The sequence below is a fragment of the Cervus canadensis genome, chromosome 23 (genome assembly GCF_019320065.1).
Source record: "Cervus canadensis isolate Bull #8, Minnesota chromosome 23, ASM1932006v1, whole genome shotgun sequence".
Classification (NCBI taxonomy): domain Eukaryota; kingdom Metazoa; phylum Chordata; class Mammalia; order Artiodactyla; family Cervidae; genus Cervus; species Cervus canadensis.
In genome coordinates, this window is record NC_057408.1 from 21,223,712 (window position 1) to 21,248,222 (window position 24,511).

At 47.6% G+C, this 24,511-nt stretch overlaps 1 long non-coding RNA gene across 1 annotated transcript in view; it reads left to right on the forward strand.

Moving 5' to 3' along the window:
- The window catches only part of LOC122425854, a 145,096-nt gene that overhangs the window by 60,520 nt on the left and 60,065 nt on the right, over positions 1-24,511 (forward strand). The window contains exon 2 of the long non-coding RNA XR_006265030.1: positions 12,696-12,778. This is a non-coding gene — a long non-coding RNA (uncharacterized LOC122425854). The remainder of the gene's footprint in view (positions 1-12,695; positions 12,779-24,511) is intronic.

Genomic DNA, 24,511 nt, shown 5'->3' on the forward strand with positions numbered 1-24,511 from the left:
TTTAATTAACCTACGGAAGAACTAGTTGAGGCCTTCTCAGTCATAAAAGAATTTTCCTGCCAATGCTGGAGATGCAAGAGACTTGGGTTCGATTTCTGGGTCGGGAAGATCCCCTGGAGGAGGAAATGGCAACCCACTCCAGTATCCTTGCCTAGAAAATTCCATGGACAGAGGAGCCTGGCAGGCTACAATCCTTGGAGTTGCAAAGAGTCAAACATAGCTGAGCACACATGCGTATTGCTGGAATTAGTTGAATGTTTTAACAACTGGTACAACTGAACCAGTGTCTAATAATTAAGTACCAACCATTACTACAAGAATAAAAGTGAGTTATCGGAAGGCTGGCTGGCAGCTCCCATAATTAAAGAAAAGCTTGAAGAGTCAGACCCAGAAAGGACTCGGCAAGGTGATGAATAGACAAGCTCCTGCCGTGGGCTGTGGGGTCCCTCTGGTGTGGTCCCGCTGGGCTTGGCTGCCCCATCACTGGCCCCTCATCTCAGTGCAGCTGGACCTCATCACCTCCAATGACCCCTGGCCCCGAGGCTGAGCCCAGCAGTGTGGTCCCCTGCCCGCTTTTAAACCGTGAGTTGACAGGGATGGCAAGCATCTTTCTCTCCTCACTCCCCACCAATCCTGGCATTACCTCCAGAGAGGAGAGCTGTACGGGTGCTGGGTGACCATCATGACAAAGGTTTCCTTCAGGAAACTGGACCTCATGGTGCACCAGACACATCACCGTGGTTCTTCCCCAGACTGTGCGCTTTAGAACAGGTAGTGCTCTTCACCTTGGCCACCCAAATCCTGTCGTGTATGTCCATCATGTCCTGCATTTTTCCTTCACAAACTGTAGCTGCATGTCCCATGTTCATCTTTCATGACAAACACATTCTTGACGAATGAATGAATGTATGAATAGGACACGGTGCCCCATACTGGGTGATATTGGGTGGTATGGTCATGGAGGTGGGAAGTCCAAGATCAAAGTATCTGCAGGGCTGGTTCCGTCTGAAAGAAGTGAAGACGATCTCTCCCAGTTTCTGGTGGTGGCTGGCAATGTTGGCATTCTTCGGTTGTAAGAAGCGTCACTCTTATCTCTGCGTTCATCTTCAGATGGGGTTCTCCCCATGTGTGTCTGTGTCCTGATTTCCCCTTTTTATAAGAACACCAGTCATATCAGACTAGGGCCCAACCACAGCCTCATTTTCCCTGGAGAAGGAAGTGACAATCGACTCCAATACCCTTGCCTGGGAAATCTATGGACAGAGAGGCCTGGTGGGTTGCAGTCCATAGGGTCGCAAATAGTCGGACATGACTAGCACACACAGCCTCATTTGAACTTGATTCCATCTGCAAATGCTCTCTGCTATGATTGGATTAAGACCCAATATAACTTTTATTGGAGGGTGCTGCTGCTACGTCGCTTCAGTCGTGTCTGACTCTGTGCGACCCCAGAGATGGCAGCCCACCAGGCTCCCCCGTCCCTGGGATTCTCCAGGCAAGAACGCTGGAGGGGGTTGCCATTTCCTTCTCCAGTGCATGAAAGTGAAAAGGGAAAGTGAAGTCGCTCAGTCATATCTGACTCGTAGCGACCCCATGGACTGCAGCCCACCAGGATCTTCTGTCCACGGGATTTTCCAGGCAAGAGTACTGGAGTGGGCTGCCACTGCCTTTCAATCTATCACAGGCATCATTCTTCTTATTTTAATTTTGTTTTCTACAATTTTGTGAATTTGTGTAGAGTTTTCTTTTTACATTGTATGTTTTTAATTAGACAATAATTACTTTACAATATTGTGATGGTTTTTGCTATACATCGACGTGAATCAGTATTAGGTATACATCTGTCCCCTCCTTGAAAATCTATGGGACAGCATAGGTTTTTGTTGGCTATCATGACACTTGAAGAGATAGATGCCAAAATAACTGAATCAGCCAAACACCTGGGGATGGGTGACGGTGTGTGTCCCACCAAAGGCAAGGCTGGTGGGGCTGTCCCTGGGCATCCCTGAGGCAGGAGCTCTGGGTGCGACCCACAGTGAATCTGGGGTTGAAGGAAGAGGAATATGCAACAGTCATGAGACACACTTTTACCAGCTCCCATTGCCACCAGATGTTTCTGCAAAGCTCTGCTGTATAAATGACTTTGGATTTTCTGACAGAGCTTGGAGATAACAGGTAACTATACCTCAAATGAAATGAATTGCCTTTTTTTTTTTTTTTTTTAAGTATGTGGATAGAAAATGGCTTTTCTCTAAAACTGGCATCGGCAAAGCTCTCTTCCCGGTCATGGATTAGTTCCCGACCAGGAGTGGGAGTTTGGGGGGAGGCTGAATTGGGAGGGTTCCATGCAGACCTGGGGTCTGTTGGGAAATGCAGACACCTCGTGACTCTTGGCTGCAGGACAGGGGCCTGGAGTCTGAAATCTGGCTCCAGTGCCCTGGGCAGAGGTCAAACCAAAAAGAGCCTCAGTCAAGTTGAACTTTATGAAAATGCCTTTTTGTGTGTCAGCATGATTGTGACCAGCAATTTTATAAAAGCTCTATCACCACTGCCCCTGACAACCCATTTGGGAATTGCAGTTAATGTACAAGTGCATGGATGTGGGAGTTAGACCATAAATAAGGCTGAAAATGATGCTTTTGAAATGTGGTATTGGAGAAGACTCTTGAGAGTCCCTTGGACAGTGAGGAGTTCAAGCCAGTCCATCCTAAAGGAAATCAACCCTGAATGTTCATTGGAAGGACTGATGCTGAAGGTGAAGCTCCAATGCTTTGACCACCCGATGCAAAGAGCCGACTCCCTGGAGAAGATCCTGATGCTGGGAAAGATTGGGGGCAAGAGGAGAAGGAGTTGGCAGAAGATGAGATGGTTGGATGGCATCACCGACTCAATGGGCATGAGTTTTAGCAAACTCCAGGATATAATGGAGGACAGGGAAGCCTGGCGTACTGCAGGCCATGGGGTCACAAAGAGCTGGAACATGACTTAGCGACTGAACAACAGCAACAACAAGTGCTAAAGTCCTTGTGTAAATGGGCAAAAGGAAGAGAGCAGAGGATTTAGCCTGTGCACTGGGCTAGAGACACCTCTGGCTCCACGGTTGGGGGCAGCCCTTCCAACTTTCTGAGCCTCGATTTCCTTAGACTGGTTGTTATTGTTTAGTTGCTCAGTTGTGTCCAACTCTTTGCGACCCCATGGATTGTAGCCCGCCAGGCTCCTCTATCCATGGGATTCTCCAGGCAGGAACACTAGAGTGGGTTGCCATTTCCTACTCCAGGGGATATCCCCGACCCAGGGATTGAACTCAGGTCTCCTGCATTGCAAGCAGATTCTTTACCGCTGAGCCACCAGAGAAGCTTCTTAGAATGGGTTAGACATTCTACAAATTTCCTCCCAAATTACACATTCTGAGAAAGCGGTGCTGGTGGGACTTTATGATAAAATGTGTACCAGCCCCTTGTTGTTATCAGGACAGGGGTTGTTATGGAGACTCCCTCGTGAGCCCATGGCAGACTTTCTGCAGACATCTTGTTCTCCTGCATCTTTGGGCATCTTCTCTGCTCCCAGCACACTCGACACTGTGATGCGCAAAGACATTTGGAATGAGGCCTTTGTGTATGAAATTAAATGTCAACTTGCTTGTATTACTCTGCATGTCCCTGGGGAACCTGGGCTGGCATTTAATTTCTGATTAATATCATACACTTGGGGGAACTTTTGGAGCCCAGTATGCTTTTTTTCAAAACTTGCACTTTTTTTTGCATTTAAAGAAATCTGGGAAATTCACACTTGAGAGCTTCTCACACAGCCTCAGTTCTGTCCACTGTGGAAACATGTGATCAATCTATATTTCCATGGTCTATATTTCCTGGTCCACGGGAGTGAGACGACCAAATCTGTGATAGTGCTCAGGAGCTGCCGTTCAACTTGATGTTCACGTTGGAGTCTTCTGCTGGAAGCTTTTCCGAGAGCTGGGCTGCCTGTCTTCTAATCAGGATGCAGGACAAAGTCCTTCTAGAACTTGGGGTCTCTGGCCGGCACTCTATTCAGTATGGGAGATACCTCTGATCTGGGAGAGTTGTCAGTCTTTCAAAACCTAACTTCAGGGGGCGGATCTAAGGAGAATTGATGGTAAGAAAAATGTGAAAAGGATCATATTAATCAGTTTGCAGTCACTCAAACTTCAAAAAAATTTCCCTTTGAAAACAACTAATTTGCACAGCCTCTCAGCCCATTATGAATCTCCAAGACTTATCAGCAGAAATTGCATGTCAGAAGTTCTGACAAGCTTTGAGTTTTCACCTCCATTTAGTTGGGCTCAGTTCACTCATTTTCTCTCTCTGTCACCCTGCCCCGCCCTTTTGAAGAAATTATTGCAAAGAGGCGTTTCCTGCAGGAACTGCTATGGGGTAACTTTATTAAGACCACTTTCCCCGAGGTTCCTCCCAAACCATATTTTAAGAACTCTTTTCCAACCGGAGGATCGTTAAAGCCTGCAGCTTGTGCAGCCATAACCAGTTACTCCAGATTAGCCTGAGGTGGGAGCAGGCCCCTTGCTGGAGCAGGGAGCCAGGATGGAGGCAGCTAAGGACCACTTGACCTTGAGCCAGTGGAAGAGGGGAGGGTCACTGAATGAAACAGCCCCCAAGACATGGTAATTAGCATTCAAGGCTATGCCTGGGGGTCTGCTGGGTGTGGGGAAGGGGTTTTAAATATACAGACCATTTATTATCATTCAATTTCTATCTTTAAAATTAAATTTACACAAAGTGCCCTTTACAATTCTATCCGGGGAAATTTGGCTTTTCCCTGAATGATGGAAGAATCTTAGTAAGATTGTGACTCTCTGACCTGCAGAGATGGCCCGATGTTGGTAAATGTTGACTAGATTGAAAAACAACAAAGCCAAGTAGGACTGAGTCTTTGTGCCATATTTATTCTTTGCAAAGAAGGAAGAATGCCTCCAAATCAAAGGCATGTTCAAAAACCTGCCTGGTTGTTGGTCTTTGGTAGTTGCTCAGTCATGTCTGACTCTTTTGAGACCCCATGGACCGCAGCCCTCCAGGCTCCTCTGTCCATGGAATTCTCTAGGCAAGAATACTGGAGTGGATTGCCATTTCCTTCTCCAGGGGATCTTCCCACTCCAGGGATTGAACCTGGGTCTCCTGCATTGCAGGCAGATTCTCTACCATCTAAACCATATACTTTTATAAGACAGTTAAATCTGTCAGTTTGGAGCAAGTGCCAAAATATGGCTTGTACGTGGCTGGAATAGATTCTGATGAAGCAGAGCTCCAAACACTTCAATGGGTCCTGCAGGGGCCTGGAGTGCTGGGTTCTGGGGTATGAGGAGTGGACGCTTGATTCTACAGCTGGATCTTTGCTCCCCGCCCCTGTTTTGCTATGTATCACAAATACATTAAGAACATCCTTCATTTTAGAGCGACTCAAATATATAGGGCATCTCAAGTGGCTGTCAAGTTAAATCTGGTTATCAGAGGAAACATGCATACACATTTTACTCACTTGGCTCGCTCTGATTAATTCTTTGCGGCATTTACCTGTTTGATCTTAAGTGAGCTGCACTGCTGATCACGTCAGCTAGTCAGAGATTTGGGGACAGATCCAAAAGATACTGAGAATTATTTACTGTGGAGGATAAACTCTGCAGTGTGTTATGATCTTGACATTGTTTTCTTGACAGCCGAGAAAAATGAGGTCCAGAATTGTAATGTGCTTTTCATGAGGCTCAGTTCAGTTGCTCGGTCATGTCTGACTCTTTGTGACCCCATGGACTGCAGTACGCCAGACTCCCCTGTCCATCACCAACTCCCAGAGCTTGCTCAAACTCATGTCCATCAAGTCGGTGATGCCATCCAACCATCTCATCCTCTGTCGTCCTCTTCTCCTCCTGCCTTCAATCTTTCCCAGCCTCATGGTCTTTTCCAAGGAGTCAGTTCTTTGCATCAGGTGGCCAAATTATTGGAGCTTCAGCTTCAGCATCAGACCTTTCAATGAATTTTCAGGACTGATTTCCTTTAGGATGGACTGGCTTGATCTCCTTGCAGTCCAAGAGATTCTCAAGAGTCTTCTCCAGCAACACAGTTCGAAAACATCAATTCTTCAGCACTCAGCCTTTTTTATGGTCACCTCTCACATCCATACATGACTACTGGAAAAAACATAGCTTTGACTATACGGACCTTTGTGTGCAAAGTAATGTCTCTGCTTTTTAAAATGCTGTCTAGGTTTGTCATAGCTTTTCTTCCAGGGAGCAAGCGTATTTTAATTTCATGGCTGCAGTCACCATCTGCAGTGATTTTGGAGCCCAAGAAAATAAAGTCTGTCACTGTTTCCATTTTTTTCCCCACCTTTTCATTCCCAGATTGACTTTCTTCTGAAGCTAAGATTGCTGATGCTCTCCAAAGTAGGGAGACCTGCAAGACTCTCTCTTTATTGTGTTTCCCTTTTGCTTGAATTTTTACGTTCAAGATGGTCTTTGAAAAGAGATCTTTACTAAAGTAAGTAAGAATTCTAGTAATGCTCCAGGCAGACTTTTTTGTTTGTTTCAGCTTGCTACTGACTCATGTCCCTTGATAACAAAGTTCTTTACCCATAACTTTAATTGCTTTCATCACTGGTTCTTAACTGTTCTTTGGCCTGATTTGTCCTGTTTTGGCATGATTGGCCCCCAAAACTAGAATTCTGAGAGCAGGAGGCTGGTTCTATTATCCACTCTCTTCTAAGCCAGAGCTGAGGGTGGCCCACGGATGTGGTTATCTTGTGACAATTCAAGTGGACAAGGTTTTATTAGAAGAGGGTTTTATTAGAGCCTAAGCCGAGATTCAGATGAGAACAGCAGTCACCTGGAGGTGATGTGGAAGGGGGTGTTGCGTGTATTTTGTCTTTGGTGATGGAAAAGGGATTTGCATGGGTGCCTGTCAGAGAAGCTGGAGAAATGGCTTGTCTGGCCGTCGGTGTGAAGTCTGGTCCTCCAGGAACGGGAGCCTGTCAGCAGGAGGTGGGGGGGAGTCACTGTGTTCTGAGAGCATCCGCCCGTTGGGGTTTCAGTCAGTTGCAGTGATCCCAGCTTCCATCAGTCTGCAGGAGGGAAGGATGAGGCGTGAGGCACCTGGCACATTTCTTAGAATTATCCACAGCCCAGCTCTGTCCCCGGGGCTGAGCACTTCCGTTGAGGTGCAGAGAATCCATGTTACGGATTTAGAATAAATGGAATTTTCCTTTTATCCTACCCCCTTCTCTTTCTAACCTATATTTTAGGTGTCCATGTTTATCCGATTCAATTTTAACCTGAAATCCTTTGAAGATGAGGGCATTTTGACATTGACGAACTTGTGGGATTTTCAAAGAAAGATGCGTACATACCTACAGTGGCTATTTGAACACAGAGATGCAGTGAAGGTCAGAGCAGGAGCAGAAGGAAACTGAAGCCCCATTAACAAAAGCAGGAAAAAAATGTGCTTTCTGAAAAGATGAAAGCAAGTCCATTGTCAGGGTGTTTCAGTTAGGATTGTTGCAGAAAGGAAGCTCGGTGTCTGAGCAGACTGCCACGTGGTAGGATTGTGGTGAATAAACAGATCTTCCAAAAGCATTCATGTCTGTGTGTACTATGACCACACTAGACCTCTGACCACATGGAAGGAAATTTACAATTTTAATAATGCCCACCATTTACCAATTAGGCATTTACTTTCTGCCAAGCACTCTTCTTTTATATTATCTGTAATTCATAGAGGCTGGCTCAGTGGGTAAAGAATCCGCCCGCAATGCAGGAGACACAGGAACCACAAGTTCAATCCCTGGGTCGGGAAGATCCCCTGGAGGAGGAAATGGCAACCCACTCCAGTATTCTTGCCTGGAGAGTCCCATGGATGGAGGAGCCTGGTGGGCTACGGTCCATAGGGTCGCAAAGAGTTGGACATGGCTGAGCACACATAATTCCTAGAATAGACAGTATTTCATGTACACTCACTCAGTCCTTCCAAGAACCTCATGATTTGTGCTGTCATCCTGATTTACTCAGTCGTTTCCGACTCTTGGCTACCCCATGGTCTATACAGTCCATGGGATTCTCCAGGCTAGAATACTGGAGTGGGTAGCCTTTCCCTTCTCCAGGGGATCTTCCCAACCCAGGGATCGACCCCAGGTCTCCCACACTGCAGGCGAACTCTACCAGCTGAGCGACCAGGGAAGCCCTGATTCACTAGAACCCTGGCCGTGTGGTCTATGCGTGGAGAGCTGGGATCTGAGCCCCCGTCCACTGAGGAGGCTGCGCATGAGTGGACCCCCAGCTGGTGTGGTGGAAGGTCTTCTGCAAAGGCTTAGTCTCAGCACACCAAGGAGGTTCTAGGACAAGTGCGTGGAGACGTCGTGGGGAACCCAAGCAAACAGTGTGCACTGTCTGTGTTCTGAGACACTTACAACCTGACCTTTTCCAAACATTTGTCGTGCCTTTCACAGATAAATTGGAAGCTGTGATTCCTATTCAAAACACCCTTGAGAAGTGGCAATTCCATTTTACACCAATGTGTACATTCAACAAGCTTATGTTGAAAGCTGTGTTTGTAATCATCAGAAGGTTCCTCTTCAATCTTAAAACAATATGTAATTCTCACCCAATATTTTAAAATTAATTTTTATTTGAATATAGTTGCTTTACACTGTTGTATTAGATTCTGCTCTGTGGCGAAGTGAATCAACTAAACACCCACATCCTCTTTTTTTGGATTTCCTTCCCATTTAAGTCACCACAGAGCATTGAGTAGAGTTCCCTGGGCTCTGCATTAGGGTCTCATTAGTCATTATTTTATACACAGTAGGGTATATGTCAATATCAATATGAATACCAACTCCCAGTTCATCCCCCCTTCCACTCAGTATCTCTGATTCAGTTCAGTTCAGTTCAGTTCAGTCGCTCAGTTGTGTCCAACTCTTTGCAACCCCATGAACCACAGCACGCCAGGCCTCTCTGTCCATCACCAACTCCTGAGTCCACCCAAACCCATGTCCATCGAGTCGGTGATGCCATCCAACCATCTTATCCTCTGTCATCCCCTTTTCCTCCTGCCTTCAATCTTTCCCAGCATCAGGGTCTTTTCCAATGAGTCAGCTCTTTGTATCTGGTGGCCAAAGTATTGGAGTTTCAGCTTCAATATGAGTCCTTCCAGTGAGCACCCAGGACTGATCTCCTTTAGGATGGACTGGTTGGATCTCCTTGCAGTCCAAGGGACTCTCAAGTCTTCTCCAACACCATAGTTCAAAAGCATCAGTTCTTCAATGCTCAGCTTTCTTCACAATCCAACTCTCACATCCATACATGACCACTGGAAAAACCATAGCCTTGACTAGATGGACTTTTGTTGACAAAGTAATGTCTCTGCTTTTTAATATGGTGTCTAGGTTGGTCATAACTTTCCTTCCAAGGAGTAAGCGTCTTTTAATTTCATGGCTGCAGTCACCATCTGCAGTGATTTTGGAGCTGCAAAAAATAAAGTCTGACACTGTTTCCACTGTCTCCCCATCTATTTGCCATGAAGTGATGGGGCTGGATGCCTTGATCTTAGTTTTTTGAATGTTGAGCTTTAAGCCAACGTTTTCACTCTCCTCTTTCACTTTCATCAAGAGGCTCTTTAGTTCTTCTTCACTTTCTGCCGTAAGGGTGGCGTCATATGCATATCTGAGGTTATTGATATTTCTCCTGGCAATTTTGATTCCAGCTTGTGCTTCTTCCAGCCCAGCGTTTCTCATGATGTACTCTGCATATAAGTTAAATAAGCAGGGTGACAATATACAGCCTTGATGTACTCCTTTTCCTATTTGGAGCCAGTCTGGTGTTCCATGTCCAGCTCTAACTGTTGCTTCCTGACCTGCATACAGGTTTCTCAAGAGGCAGGTCAGGTGGTCTAGTATTCCCATCTCTTTCAGAATTTTCCACAGTTTATTGTGACCCACACAGTCAAAGTCTTTGGCATAGTCAATAAAGCAGAAATAGATGTTTTTCTGGAACTCTCTTGCTTTTCGATGATCCAGCAGATGTTGGCAATTTGATCTCTGGTTCCTCTGCCTTTTCTAAAATCAGCTTGAACATCTGGACGTTCATGGTTCACGTCTTGCTGAAGCCTGGCTTGGAGAATTTTAAGCATCACTTTACTAGCGTGTGAGATGAGTGCAATTGAGCAGTAGCTTGAGCATTCTTTGGGATTGCCTTTCTTTGGGATTGGAATGAAAACTGACCTTTTCCAGTCCTGTGGCCACTGCTGAGTTTTCCAGATTTGCTGGCATATCTCTGGTTCAGCACAGCTCATTTATGCGCCTCTGATGTCTCTGAGGAGGCTGTGGCTGGCTCCCTTTTCTGTCCCTTCTTTTCGCTCTGGCTCCTCCTGGACAGGAAGGAGCTGCACAGACATGTGATGGTGGAGGGTGCCCCACAGACCCCGAGAGGAGCCCGGCACAGACTGGCTGGAGGCCCAGCTCTGCCCTGTGACTCCAGGTTGATTCCAGGATTCACAATCCCCAGACCATCACCCTCCGTTTCATTTTATCTGGCATCCCGAGACAGACCAGCCTAAGGCTTGGGTCTTTAACCACTGCAGCCATTCTCTGAATAGCAGAACCATCACTGACCAGTTCAAGCCTCCCATTCCCACTCCAGTTTCTGTGGCTGACAGGTGTTGTCATCTCCGTGCACTGGAGCTCTGTGTGGGGGTGTCGCTGACCCCCAGGGGGACAAAGATTATTTGTCCCATCTCCTCCATCCTTGGGGTGCAGCATCCATGGTCATGGCTGAACCCAGAAGGCTCCATCAACACTCTCTCCTGAAGGGACTTGGCAGAGCCTTGTTTAATAGGAGTGATGCATGCACGCTAAGTCGCTTCAGTTGTGTCTGACTCTGTGCGATCCTATGGAGGATCCTATCCTCCATCCATGGGATTCTCCAGGCAAGAATACTGGAGTGTGTTGCCCTCCTCCTGGGGATCTTCCCAACCCAGGGATAGAACCAAGTCGCCTGCATTGCAGGTGGATTCTTTACCACTGACCACCAGGGAAGCATGAGGACAGGTACAAATTAGAAATAAGAGACTTAATGCTCTCTGTTAAGAATAAGAGAAGAGACTTCTCTGGCTTCTTTTCTTTTTAGATCAGTCACCTTAGGAAATGTGCAACTGTAAGCACTTTCTTCTCTCTCCCAAATGTATACAAATCCTTTTGTAGATGAGACAGTTCTCAGCCAGTTTTAGGACCCAGGACTCTCTTTCTCGAGGACTGGGAGCCATCTCTTGAAAATGCAGTTATCAAGGAAGATAGCATACTCTGTCTGACAGTCTCTGCAGAATGGTAGTATGGGCCTTGCTCCAAGTTGCTAAACCATCTCCTGTCCTAAGGATATGAGAGGTTTGCTTTTCCCCTGAATAAAACCACTTCACTAACACAGATAGTCACCCTAATTACCAGGCAAACCTGGGATGAACTGTGTGGGACGATGTACTGTCAAGTCCTCTACTTGAGGACTAGTCACCGTTTACCTTGAGAACATGTTTGTAAAGGGCTGTAGATGCTTGACTACACGAAAGGTGAGATTTCTTTCTATCTTTACAACCTCTTAACTGATTGCCTGTGATGCACGTCTCATTCTGGTTTAAGGTTTATTCAATGCTAAGAGTGTTTTCATTCATTTCTCCCTTTGTGGAGTGGTTCTCTGGGTTGCGAGGACATTTGGTTCTTACTTATGTCTTCCCACCAAGGGATGGAGGTATAGTTGGAGGAGTCCAGTCCTGTTGGCAGAGAGGGACCACCCTCCCCTGGGGTCTTAGAAGGTCCTCCGCCCCTCTGTCTCTGAGCCCCGCCCTTCCCAGCCGCATCCTGCCCACCACACCGTGCTCTGATCCTCCTCGTCCAATCACCCGAGGCTGCCACCCTCCAACCAGACCCCTGAGGCTTCTTGCTAGGCCCCTCTTTGAGAAGGGTGGTCTGTGTCTGTACCCTGAGTACTGGAGAAGAATCTTCTCCCCACTGTTTCTTCAGCCAGCTTCTCCCATGTCCCAGGGCACATAAATCATCAACTGATGGGCAGAATGTGTGTTTAAGTCCTAACCCCCAGACCCTCAGAAGGCACTAGTATTTGGAGAGAGGGTCTTTTAAAGAGGCAGTTAAGGTGAACCTTTTGGCTTGGATGGTAAAGAACCCTCCTGCAATTCAGGAGACCCAGGTTTGATTGGTGGGTTGGGAAGATTCCCTGGAGAAGATTCCCACTCCAGTATTGCCTGGAGAATCCTATGGACAGAGGAGCCTGATGGGCTACTGTGCACGGGGGCACAAGCCTGTCTGCAAGCCAAGGAGAAACCTTAGGAAAAAGCAACCCCACAGATGCCTTGATCCTGGATCTCTTCTCCATATTTGTGATAAAATGAATGTCTGTTGCGTAAGTCACCCAGACCGTGTTGCTTTGTTTTGGCAGCCCAAAAAAACTCATACTATGACCCAAGAGCATTTCTGGGTGACGGTCTCTTGTATTTTATTATTTTACGTGAGGACGGGTACACTTAGATATATGAAGCCTCAGAACTTCCAGTTTTTTCATAACACAAAAAATACCAATGTGGTCATTTCCTACATGTGTTTGTCTAAACAAATCTTCTGATGCCCACTTGTTTTTTTTTTTTTGCTGTTTAATATAGGCACATCCGGAAATGTTCCAGCAAACACACAGAACTCCTCCTCTGTCCTGTCCTGTAAGTGGCCCAAGATGCATCACAGAACAGTGAGTATCCACAACTAAGGAGATCCATGGGACTCCTAGAGCCCTTTTGTTTTCAGTCCGTATCTTTCTGAAACGAGGACTATTTTCTGTTGGAACTGATTCTGAGTTTATTTGACTGTGTTATGGATGCCATGATTCCTCGGTCAGAAACTGAGCTGGGGAAGGTATCTTTTGGTCCATTTCTGTCGTGTGGATTTGGGGGCTGACTCCAGCCACCTGTTTAGAATAGCACCTGGGCGGGGGGGCGGCAGGGAGGCCCCTGTTGGCGGGGACCTTGCCTCGAGTGGGCCGGAGAGAGATGTTGCTGCACCAGGGAGAATATACTACAGGGAGAAGTGTGGCTTGTGAATCATGGCTGAGCTCGCTTCAGGCAGGAATAAAGCATTTGATTAAACTGCCATTTATGGGAACCATTAGACTCCTGCTATGCAGGCTTGATTGCTTGGTGCTTAAAGCTTGCATCTCATTTGTGATCCACGGTGTCAGGAGTTGTGAGTGGAAGGCAGCCTGTTGCTTCTTGCATGTTGCCTGAGTTTATCCAACTCCCTGCATTCTGCGATGCTCGGAGACAATGGCGGACACAACTGGTCGTGGAATCGCAGCGAGGATAATAACATCGTTAGATTAGAAACCAGGGCAATTATCCAGTCACCTTCATCTTTAGAGCTGGCATGCACCGTGGGAGTCATGGAGTACACAACACTCAGAAGGCATCTTATTAATTAGTGTTTCCCTGCTTGCTTGGGACAATGATATGTGCATTCTAAATGCATGTGAACACGGACAGTAAAGAACTGCCTTGATGCTCTGGTTACCATGCCAACTATCACATATTCATTTTCTGATGACACTCTTGATGGATTCTTTAGGGAACTCTGGTTACCACACAAGCTGAAGGCAGTCTTTTTTTCCCCCTTGCTATCTTGACAACAACATCTCTCTTCTCTCCAAGGGAAATACAAATGCATCTTCATGGTGGGTATTATTTCAACCTGAGCATGCAAGTTTTGTTATGAAATATTTATCAGAATGAAACAAATGATGTCATTAATTAGTACACTGATCAAGATTTTTTCACTGGTTGGGGCTTTGCCTCAAGCTGGCAGTCAGAGCCGCGATTGCCTACATAATCCACTAGATGGAGCAAGTGAGAAAGTATTTGCATTCAATGATTGAAGAAATAAATAATGGGACTCTTGATCAGTCTGTGGATAAAGTAATGACTGTTTGCCTTTTCTGCCAACTTTGGTAGAGATCTTAGGGATGAAAGATCGGCATGACAGCTTCCTATCTGCCCAGCAGAAAATCAATTACATTCCCAGTTAAGCATATCAAGAGACAGATTTTTGACTCAAATTTAGGTATGAGTTGCTTTATTATTGAATTGAATTAAATTGAATTTATTAACTTTTATTTATTCATTTTATTTTGTATTTAGGGTAGTTCCTACTTTTCTGAAGGCAAAAAAAGAAAAGTTTAAAAAGCCCCTTTCTTGTCTTCCTTTATGTGTACCAAATGCAACCGTCCCCATGAGGTCTCTATCCTGTCTGGTTTAAACTTCAGGCTGTAAAAGCTTTCCGTGTAGGATATTATCTCCCTGGTGATGGAAGCACTGGGTAGCTGTGCGTATTTGCGATGCCCAGTACACAGTCCACGTATCGCACTGTTCTCCTGTTATGCAAGCATCTTGATTGGGGTGGCATGACTGGGTCACCCACCTACGGCGGCAACTGCCGAGAGACAAAGCGGGGAGTCTCTGCAGGAGCTGGTGGGACGCCTGCCCTGACACTGAACCCCAGGACCGTCCTCCACGTGCCGTGCTCTCAGGCCCCACTGCTCCCAGCAAAGCTTACACTGTGTCTGAGACTACTTCTGCTAGCAGCCTGTCTGATCTCAGCTGCAATTCAGGAATTTAGCCAAGTGCTATTGGCGAGCATTTTGACTGTGAGCTTTCTCGATGCTTCGATTTTACATTTTACTGATGCACACTCTTTGCATTGGGGGCAGAATAGGCGTCCCCTAGATGGTGAGCTCAGCTATTATTATGGGTAAACAGGAAGAGTTATGATCTCTTTGGAGAGCAATTTGGCAAATACAGCAGCATTTAAAATACATATATCCTTTGATTGAGCCAGTCCAGAGCTAGGAATTTAACTTGCATGCTTGCACACAAACTCAAAGGTATATGTATGAAGTTTCTTTCTTCTTCTTCTTTTTTTTTTTTAACTGCAACCTTGTTTGCAAGAACAAAAGACTCAACCTAAATGTTCACCTGATTAGAGTTCCTGACTGAGGAACTGATTGAATGAATGAGGGTGTATCCATATCAGGGAATGCAGGGAAATTCATTATATTGACTCATGTTGTTGTTTAGTCACTGAGTCGTGTCTGACTCTTTGCGATCTCATGGACTGTAGCTCAATGGGCTTCTCTGTGCATGGGATTTCCCAGGCAAAGATACTGGAGTGTGTAGCCATTTTCTCCTCCAGGGGATCTTCCCCACCCAGGGATGGAACCTGCCTCTCCTGCACTGAAGGCAGGTACTTTATCACTGAGCCACCAGGGAAGCCCAGTCTTGAGTCATATTTTCTAGTGTATCATTCTTATGTTGATTATTCCCAGTGTCCAAGAACTATTAAGTGAAACACAATGCAAACAGATTTGCATGATGTGGCATCATTTGTATAAAAAGTAAGGATCCATTAATTATATAGGTACATGTAAGTGTGTATGCTTGGAGAGCATAGAAGATCTGGAAAAACACCAGAAAACGGTAACTGTGATTTTCAGAAAATGGAGCCAAGGGGAAGAGGCCTCTTCATTTGTATTCCTCTGTATCGCTCGTCTTCTTTTCCATCAGACCGCGCCCTGTTTCTCCTGTGTTTGCCCGCTCCACCCCGGCCCTGCGGAGACGCAGGAGGCGGACAGTGGCTGCTGCATGGGGGCCGGGGGCCCAGGCCGGGGCAGGCCGGTTCCAGCTCTCGGAGGCTCCTCCCTGGCACAGCCTGGAAGAGCGACATGATGGATGCTCTGACCGCTGCCTCCCCACGAGGACGCATCGCTGACTCTGCTGCTCATTGACTCCGGGCTGGCTGCAATCTGGTGCCAGGGACACGGGGACTTGCTGACCCCTCCAAGGTGACGGCGATGGTCTTGGAACGGGCGCGATGCTCTCGGCTAACTTGCCAGCTGCTCCCGAGTTTCTGCTCCTCCTCTACCTTTCAGGTGGAGTTAGACTCTGGAAAGTTGTGGTTTTGCAAACCCAGAGTTCTCCAGGCCAGGGGCACACAGGACTGGGCAACACGGCTGCCCCAGTGAGATGGCTGACTCCATAATGGCCGCGTTAAGGAAGGAGGGGACGGGGTGGAGACCAGGCCTTCTCAGTCTGCAGCGATGGCTGCTATCGGTTTTCAAAATTCTTTGCTATTTCCCCCCCAAATCTACAGCACAGAAGTGCCTCGTGAGCAGCTTGTACCGAGCAGGTTGGAGCCCCACCAGTGACCCGCTGAGTGACCTGCTAAGCGAGTGCAGCGTTTGCGGAGGGCTTGCTCTGGGCTGCTGGGGGACAGGCAGCCTGTCCTTCCCCTGCCCAGTCCTGCGGAGGAGTGGAGACCCCGCCTCTCCATAGCAGCCCGGGCTGGAGGGCTGCCTTCTTATGGGGTGGAAAGGCCTGGAATCTCCCAGGCTTGTCAAGGATGGCCCCTCTGATGAGTTACAAGTCAAGGATAATAAGCCCGCTGCAACTTTGACTGTGTTTGTCTGCGTAAGATCTGTTCAATCAGCCATTTGGTACACTTTCTGTTATATGCTGCTTTCTTGGTCTTTTTCCTCCGTTAGATAAATAAAGCCACGCTATCATCTTTAGTTTCTTTTCACACCCCCGCCCCTCCCTAGGAACGCTCGTTGTTTCAGCCACCCTGCGTACCTGGAGCCGGGCTTTCCCGGGGCTAGCAGGGGTGGAGGGCTGCCGTGGGGCTGCTCGGGCCAGTGTCCCCGGGTCCTGGCTGACTGACCACGTTTGGATTCTGTGGGCTGCAGAGAGTGTCCGAGGGAGACCGTGGCTGGTCGTGTCCGGATGGGACTGGCTTGAGGTAGTGGCTGCAGGCCTGCTTCCCAGAGACTGGGACTTGACGCTGAGGAGGCTGTTTCAGACGTTTGTTCAGCAATCTCCTCAAGCAGAAGTTGACCAAATAAAACCATCGGCCCTGGCTGCCTTCTGCTGTGGGTTCTGGCTGCCTGGTCTCCACTTAAGCCCTTCTCAGTCCCTGTGCTTGGGGGTGGGGGCGGGGAGGGACTTTCCCTGGCTCAACTTCTCCCAGAGGTGACATTGGTTTATCACCCCCATCACCACCTGTGATTCTCCAGTGGAGGTGCCTGGATCTCCCTGCAAACCTCTGTAGGAACCAAGAGACCAGTTAAGAGACCAGACTTAACCCTCAAGTTTTCTGCCTCTTAGGAGGCCGGAGAGATGAAAGAGTTGACATCCTTGGCACGTTCTTCGCAGCAAACGTGTCCTGACTCAGCGGACGGCATTGTCCTCCACTTCTCTCCGCAGGTCGTCTCCTTCTTCTGAAATGTCACGGGGTGTGGAGGGGTCCGCTCCTCCTGTGACACCCGCCTCCTTTCTCCTTCTCAGCTCATGTACGACCCCCTGAGGCTCAGGTTCTTCTTCTCTTTCCCTACATCTCTCCAGTAGGGCCTGTGGCCACGTTGTCTAATGTTTTGCATTTAGGTTGTGTTTTGTGGAGCTTAGAGGTTGAGGTCCAGGAACAAAAAGAAAACTCTCCCCTGCCCCCTAGATCGGGAGGTGACCACCCCGCCCATTGGTACCCTCCCCCCCCCCCGTCCCCCCAGGGGAGACACTTGGGTCTGGGAGTCCCAGCAGCATCTCTTCACTCGCTGTTCAAGGGGAAGCTCTGACTCCACCCCCAGACAAGCAATATTTCTCTTCTTGTGGTTTTCGGTAGGTGTTATTTTTGGAACTGGCCAAAATACTTCAGCTTTGTACCAGCTCTTTCAGTAAACCCGATCCTTTCTTGGAAGTGTCTTTCCAAGACACTAAATTGAGATAAGTGACTCTAAATTGGGTGTTGTTCAGTTGTGTCCCACTCTTTGTGGCCCCGTGGACTGCAGCATGCCAGGCTTCCCTGTCCTTTGCCAACTCCCAAAGCTTGCTCAAACTCACATCCATTGAGTCAGTGATGCCATCCAGCTATGTCATCCTCTGTTGTCCCCTTCTCCTCCCATCTTCAATCTTTCCCAGAATCAGGGTCTTTTCCAGTGAGTCGGTTCTTCGCATCATGTGGCCAAAGTATTGGAGCTTCAGCTTTAGCATCAGTCCTTCCAATGAATATTCAGGATTGATTTCCTTTAGGATTGACTGGTTTGGTCTTGGGTATGGTAAAAAAAAAATATGGAATGCCCTGTTAGGTTTGAACTTCAGATAAACAACAAATAACTCTTCCCCTCACTGAAATTCAAGTTTATCTGACAATCATATCTCCAAGGCCAAGACTCAAATGGGTTCTTTTGATGAGACACTTTCCCTAAAGAAATCTTGACAGTGAGAATCCCTTTCTTCTCTTCCTCATCTTCTATCAGTTTAACAAACCATCACAATTTTTCTCAAAATCTTTTCTATGAAGACTCATTTCTCCTCTTCATTTTGAATTATGGAGTCAGAAATGCTCTACTCTGTTGAAAAGTCTTAGGATTTGCATACTTTCTTACCCAGTGAACATTGTTGAGTTCAATAAATGTATCCTGGATATGTACAGTAAGTTCCCAGGGCAAATGAGAAGGGCTGATGTTTCTGTATTTTCAAACCACTCCCAAGGAAGTTCAGAGCAGTATTGTCTGGTTTCCCCTGTTTTGTATAATCACAACCATAGCTTTGCCTCTGCAGCCTACTTGCAGTAAATGTCTTTAGTGATTAATTAAACTGATTCAGTTCTACTTCAGCTTTAAGTAACCACAGCTGTTGTTTATTGCTTCACATCCTAATAGCAATAGAAGCATTTATTTAAATACCCCTTTATGCCAGAACACCCTGAAGAGCAGAAGAGCAAGGTATTTGGAGATGACAGAGGGGAAATGGAACTTCTTTCTGTAACAGGGACAGAGCATCTGTATTTACCAAAGAACCTGGAGTCACTTACCAGGGAAATCAGTCTTTTTTGTACCCCAAGTTGGCTACTCTTTTGTAGTGGAAATGGGAGGAAATGGGAAAGTGAAGGAAGATAGAATCTAAACTGCATGGCCCCTTGTAAATTGCAGGCTACACTCTGTGCAGACGCACTGTGGCCCCACAACTTTGGCGATAGAGACAGATGTTGTCTTTATCTGACTGCCTGATGTTATGCTGGTCATAATCTTCATAATCTTCATGGTCACTTCTTCATCTAATTGGGTGGTTTTGTCCTTCACCTTTTGACGTTGAGTTTCTCTATGTTCTTTATTTTTTAAAACATTTATATTTAACTGGTCTCTACTGTTCTTTCATGGGCAGTATTTTGTGTCTAATAAGCCCTGACTACTTCCTGGTTTGATTTTTGCATATTCTCAGAGTGTAAGATTACTGATTAATAGATTTATGTGAAGGCCAGAAGAAGTCAGCTTGCTCGCCTTCAAGAATTCTCATCAGTCTTCAACAAACAGTGTTGGGAGAACTGGATGTCCACATCCAAAAAACCGAAATTGAACCCTCATCTAATACCATAAACACAAATCAACTCAGAAATGGATTAAAGATTTCAATATAAGACCTGAATCTGTACAATTCCTAATGAAAACACAGGGGAAAACTTCATGGCGGTGGTCTAGGTAATGACTTCTTGGATCACAGCTGAACTCAGGGGCAAACCCAGCAGTGTGAGGCAGTCACGCCTGTTGGATCACAATTGACAACTGAAGTGTGAGCTGGTGCAGAAACCTTCTCCTGTTCCGACAATTCTGAGATACCACTCGTCCGAGTGTCCCAGAAGGACTGAACTCATGTCCACAATGGTGAACAGTCCAACACATACGTGCCTGTTAGTTTTCCTTCTTTCTGGTTCCCCACTTCTGTTCTTGAGATCACATGTCTCCAAACAGTTCTTGGGCTGGAGTTGATCTCTCAGCTCTGCTTTTTGGGAAAGACAAGCGGAAAGTGGTCTTCAGGATGGTGTTCTGGAGCCGGGTCACGTGTGGGAGGGCTGTGTGATGGGGTGTAGGAGGCCTGCTGTGCAGGCGAGTTCCAGGGGTTCAAGGTGCACCTGTGCTAAGCTGCAGGCGGAGGCAAGCTTGGCAACATGAGGGCAGGGGCGTGAAGGATGGGGACCTGCCTGGCTTGTGACCACAAGAAGCCTGGTGACCGTGGTGGACTCGGGTGAGGTGACAGCCAGCTCACTGCGAACCTCGGAGGCTTCCCAGGCAGCCTTTGATACATCCCTTTGTTCTCAGCTTTGGTTTCACACTAACTAGACTCACATAATCTGAGGTCCTGACGCTGTCCAGACCAATTCATTCACAGTTTCTAGACTAGAAACTTGGGTCTGCATTCATCCGAAATTAAGAACCGCTGGGGATCTTGTCACCTGGACTGCGTGTTGGCTGTTGGCAGCTGTAGGTCTGTGCGTGCTTCCGAGGAAACATTAATGAGAATATTCTTAGGTAAGGTTCTCTATCTCAGCCCTTCACTAATTAGTTCCAGCTTTTCAGTTAACCCAAGTCAGTGAGGCTTCCTGCAGACTAGTTTGCTTGTTTTTGCTTTTTCTTCAGTGAGTATTCTCATGTGTTTTCTTTCTCATTGGTTTATCGTGTCTCCAAGGACATTTCAAGTTTAGAAAAGCATAATTTGATGGAATTCTTCCTTCTGTGTAAGTATTGGCTTTCTTGTAGTTGTAAACTATTTCCTGGTCTATTTCAAATCTTCTGCGCCTGGTAGACACTCCGGGTAAAGTAAACGCTTGAGATGCTGGTGACTCAAAGCAGCTTTGCCCACCACCACCACAGAGAGCTCGTTTATTGATCCGTGTTACTCCCTTGCTGTTGATCTGAACGTTTCTTCACCTGCCTTCTTTAAAAAGAAGCTGCTTGAAGAAAAAGTTATCAATGAGCAGCTATTTCCTATTCACTGAGGGACTGTGATGCAGCTACTTTCTCTTCTGTTTTGGAAATAAAGACAGAATGACTTCCTCTAAGGCTCCAGGTGCAGCTTAACAGACTAAGATCCTGCTTAGAAGAGCTCCCAAGGGTGAGCTGCTTGGGGGGGACTGAGCCAACTGACCATCACCCTACACTGTGGGGCTCACAGGCTGGCGTTTGCTCATCTCCAGGACCTACTGGGGACGAAGTGACCAATTTGAATAGCCCAGGGGGTCTTTCTGCAGCTCATTCCCCAGGTCCCCCTTCTCCCTAATGTTGGTTTTCATGTTCTCACAGAGGAGACTGAGCCTGCATTTCCTGTGTACTTTCCCCCTCAATTGAGAGCTCAGGTGAGTTCACCAGTGCTGTGTGAAGACAGGTGTGTGAGGACAGGTGAGTGAGGACAGGTGAGTCAGGACAGGTATGTGAGGGCAGGTGAGTGAAGGCAGGTGAGTCAGGACAGATGAGTGAGGACAGGTATGTGAGGGCAGGTGAGTGAGGGCAGGTATGTGGGGGCAGGTGAGTCACGACAGGTGTGTGAGGGCAGGTGAGTGAGGACAGGTGAGTCAGGCAGGTGAGTCAGGACAGGTGTGTGAGGACAGGTGAGTGAGGACAGGTGAGTCAGGACAGGTGTGTGAGGGCAGGTGTGTGAGGACAGGTGTGTGAGGGCAGGTGAGTGAGGACAGGTGAGTCAGGCAGGTGAGTGAGGACAGGTGAGTCAGGCAGGTGAGGACAGGTGAGTCAAGACAGGTGTGTGAGGGCAGGTGTGTGAGGGAAGGTGAGTGAGGGCAGGTGAGTGAGGACAGGTGAGTCAGGCAGGTGTGTGAGGATAGGCTAGTGAGGGCAGGCGAGTGAGGACAGGTGGGTGAGGACAGGTGGGTGAGGACAGGCTAGTGAGGGCAGGCGAGTGAGGACAGGCGAGTCAAGCAGGTGAGGAAAGGTGAGTCAGGCAGGTGAATGAGGACAGGTGAGTGAGGACAGGTGAGTCAGGCAGGTGAGTGAGGACAGCTGTGTGAGGACGGATGTGTGAGGACAGGTGTGAGGGAGGACAGGTAAGTGAGGGCAGGCGAGTGAGGACAGATGTGTAAGGACAGATGAGTGAGGACAGGTGAGTGAGGGCAGCTGAGTGAGGGCAGGTGTGTGAGGACGGATGTGTGAGGACAGGTGAGTGAGGACAGGTGAGTGAGGGCAGGTGAGTGAGGGCAGGTATGTGAGGACGGATGTGTAAGGACAGGTGAGTGAGGACAGGTGAGTCAGGACAGGTGTGTGAGGACAGGTGTGTGAGGACAGGTGAGTGAGGACAGGTGTGAGGGGCACGCTCAGTGGCCGACTCCGGCCGGAGCCTTCCTCACAGGCACGTGCTGTCCCCAGGAGTCTTCTGTCTCTCCCCTCACTGCTGTTGTTGCCAGGCGACCCCCCTCCTCTGCTTCAGATGCTTCAGAACTGGAAGTTTGAGTCCCAAGCCCCCTCTGCAGTTTCTTGCATTCGTCTCCTGAGAGGAGCACTCGTGGAAGCCTTTCTTCTAATCCCAGGGGTCTCCGTGGAGCAGCCCCCCGGTGACCTGGACATTCTTCTCGTGAAGAGGGAGGTGTCACCTCGGACACGGAAAACCCCGAGCACCGTGCGGGGCCAGACCTGCCCGAGTTGGAACAGGACTGAGATCTGTTGCAGACTCATTTCCAGTATCTTGGCTGCCATATTTTACCTTTGCCAAGTCTTATTTTTACATTAGTTAGTCAGGAAATGACTATTTTCAAGGAACTCTGACAATATCCTGAGAAAAAATAGCCTGAATCAGCATTTTGCAGGATCAGAAATTCTGAGGAATGTGGGAGTCTGCAGACAGGATGCAATAAAGACAGGATTTGCTGCACAGCTGTGCCAGGTTTAAGGGAAGCGCAGCTTTTAAAATGCACATTGTCACTTGACAATGGGACCAGAAAGATTTCCTCCAGATTCTTGGCTGCGAACCACATCCTTGAAGGGTCACCTTGGCTCTGTGGTCTCAGGGGTCTCTTCGCTCTGTTGTGTTGCTCACAGCCCCACACTGTGGTCACATTTCTCCATTTGCGTCCCACGAACAACAGAGAAGGCTGCCCTGGATTCATTTTTGATGCGTCCACCCACAGCAAGTGGGTAACCTGGGGCTTCCTCCCAGGGTTGCTAAACTGGCTGGTTTTAAGAGATCTGAAGTAGTGGTTTGAGGCGGGTGGTGCTGGTGGGGAATCTCTGACAAGTGCTCTGACTTTCAAGCAGCAACACTCAAGGTCTTTAATACCAACCTCCAGAAACGTCTGAGGACCAAAACTCAGGAAGACATAGACTGAACTGAGATTTTCCATTCTTCCCCGACCTCAGGGCCAGCTATCTGGAGCACGTGGGGGAGAGGAGAAGAGACCCCAGCTTTCTAGAGCCCACTCCTGGCACTTCTGCTCCAACTGCATCACTTTCCACATGGAGATGATTTCATTGGGCAAACCTTCCAAATAGGAGCATCCTTTTTCTCCTGCTTTTCTGTGATGGGCTAAGAGCTTCCAGCACCTGCGTTCTGACAGCAGCCCAGCGAGCAAATCCTGCTCTGTATCCGACCCAAGTCATGTATCCGACCCAAGCATGCTGAACTAGAAACCAGGCTGCATGGCTTGTGAGGCCTTGTGCTGGCTATGCGCCCCCCTCCTTGTGAACGCTGGAGTAAAGCAAAGGTGGTTTACAGACAGGCTTCAGGCGCTTCCGTGCGGGGTCTACAGGGGCTGTGAGCACGGCTGCAGGGTGTGATTGCTGACGCTGGGCTGAGAGAAGGCTCGGTGGTGATGCGTCACTCATTGGCTCTGCAGCACACCTCGTGTAGAAGTCTAGTCCACTTACCACGTGACTCCCAACTGCTGACGCCAGTTAGAGCCGCCACGCTCAGCCATGGTTCCCCTCCCCTGTGCTCCTGAACAACTGAGATCACTGGGCGTTTACTGGTTTATTGTCTGTCTCACTCAAATCCCCTGGCCTGGAATATAAATTTTGAAAATTTGTCTTGCTCACCATGACTTCACTTATATCTGTGTGTCTCGCACAGAGTGAGTCCTTAATACATAATCAAAAAAACATAATTTGCCTTATGACTGCACCGCATGGCATGTGGGATCTTAGTTCCCCGACCAGGGATCCGCTCTGTGCCCCCTGCACAGGGGGAGTAGAAGCTTGAAGTTTTAACCACTGGACTGCCAGGGAAGCCCCCTTAATATGTAATGGTTGACTGGGTGGCCAGATCGCGTTAGCTTGCTTTCCTCCAAGAGCAACTACTGTTTCTAAGTTCTTTTGTGTTAAGCCTACTTAAAATAATTTTTAAATTTGTCCCATATTTATGTGCCCCAGAGATTTCTTATAAATGTGTATGCTTGAAATTTTCATGTAATTGCTGCCCTGTTGTACATGTTCCCTAACAACTTTCATTTGCTTTTCTGATCCCCAAATGTCTTCAAGACTAACCCATGTTGATACCTGTAGTATCATTGTGAAGTTTCATTGAATGGATAAATGATAGTTTATTCATTCATTCCCATGCTGAGCTGTAGTTAAGTCATTTTTGGGGATCATTTTTACTTTTTAGAGGGAGGA